The sequence below is a fragment of the Sturnira hondurensis genome, unplaced genomic scaffold (assembly GCF_014824575.4).
Source record: "Sturnira hondurensis isolate 20B ecotype Veracruz unplaced genomic scaffold, ASM1482457v3 Scaffold0019898, whole genome shotgun sequence".
Classification (NCBI taxonomy): Eukaryota; Metazoa; Chordata; class Mammalia; order Chiroptera; family Phyllostomidae; genus Sturnira; species Sturnira hondurensis.
Genome location: NW_028092529.1, coordinates 226303 through 227966, shown reverse-complemented (window position 1 = coordinate 227966; position 1664 = coordinate 226303). Strand labels below are relative to the sequence as shown.

The 1664-nt window shown below is 41.3% G+C and overlaps 1 pseudogene; it reads right to left on the bottom strand.

The window, feature by feature from the left end:
* Positions 1 to 683: 683 nt before the first annotated feature.
* On the bottom strand, positions 684 to 1211 carry LOC118974851 (40S ribosomal protein S10-like; annotated as a pseudogene).
* Between the last annotated feature and the right edge of the window lie 453 nt (positions 1212 to 1664).

Genomic DNA, 1664 nt, shown 5'->3' with positions numbered 1-1664 from the left:
TGATGCTGTAAACAATGGTTATTTTATTTATAGTTGCCACTCATTGAAAGTTTATTGTAGGTTATACCTTGCTCTAGGGGCTAGATATACTTTGGTCTGATTTAATGATCATGACAACTCTAGGAACTTAAGTATTATAATTGTCTCCATTTTACCTAAAAGACAGCTCAGATGGATTAGGTCCCTTGCCCAAGGCTATACAGTTAAGATATGATGAAGCTAGGATTTGACTCCAAATTTGTTTTTCTACCATGATATGCTGGACTTCATGGCTGCTATTTATGATGTTTATTATATACCAGGTAATGCAGTAGCCTATGTCTCTATACTATCTTATTTTGTGGAAACCAGTCCAAGCAGTCTCCCACTCCAGGCTGTGGGTGCCCTGACCTTCAGAAACAACCCTTGCTACAATTGCTTGGGACTGGAGAACACAGTCCTTGGTAGGGTCTTCATCATATGAATTGGCAGCCTTTCTCTCTACTGTTCCAATTTTCTCTCTCCTCATTTTAACCTCACTCAGTTCTACTTATCTGAATTCATGCTTCAGCCTTATATTGACAAAAGCCTTGCCTTGCAGTGACTCAGAGCACTTTCTATCATATAAAAAAAGCATTAAAAAAAACTTTAGCTTATTTTTTTACCACAAGTTTATTCAACACAAAATAATGCCTCCAACTTTACTAAGGTAGTGGATTACATCCATGGCCAAATCTGCCTCTAAAGTGGAATTCAGTTGCTGACCCAGCCCCAGCCTCAGCTTCCTCATCTGCACAAGGGGGCACAGCGCTCTGTCTGTAAGTGTCTGTCACCTTCCCCTTGTGTGAATCTGGCAGGTCCCTCACCCTCCAGACCTTTGGGCCTTGGCCTGCCAGTCTCAGGCCAGCTGTAGCACAAAGTGGCAGGCATGATCTCAGGGAGCAGGTGGAGGTAATCACAGAGATACTGGATGCCCTCTTTGATAGGGTACCAGCAAAAATGTCTCCAGGCAAACTGTTCCTTTACATAGCCTCATGATTTGAGAGACTACATGGCTTTCATCACGGGAAGCTGAGGCATGTTCTTGTCTGCCCACTCAGGGTGTTTAGGCATGTGCCCATCCTTCTTTGCCACCATCAATCTCTCCTTAAAAAGGAGTTCATACAAGAATAATACTGTTCTTGGGCATCAACATCGTGACAACTGCTGTGTACAGGCTCGGAGCTGAAAAGGCAAAGCAAAAAGCAGGGTTTTTTTAATGTCATAAAATAGTGTCCTGGAGCAATGACTTTTAATATGAAAAATCATCTGAGATTCTGAATAGCAGAGACAAAGTGCACAGATGGTACAGACATTACTTAACTGGAAGAAAATGATTATATCTATAATTTAGATAGCACAGCAAAGGTACATCTTTGAGAGAGCACAAGAGTACCACCTTCACCATTACTTTGCCTCTTAATAACTGACCTGCAACAGAAGAGCAGGTAAAGCAATAGGACACATCAACCTGGTTTTCCTGAAATTGCTGTCAGAGAGCACCCACTTAATCTTGATTCCAAAGAAAACAGAACAAGAGAGAGCTAGAACTCTTAGCAAACTATGGCAAAGATGGTAAGGATTTTATAGTAGAAACTCATCCTTTTTTCTAAAAGTCAGACTGAATCAGGAATCTGAAGCTATGG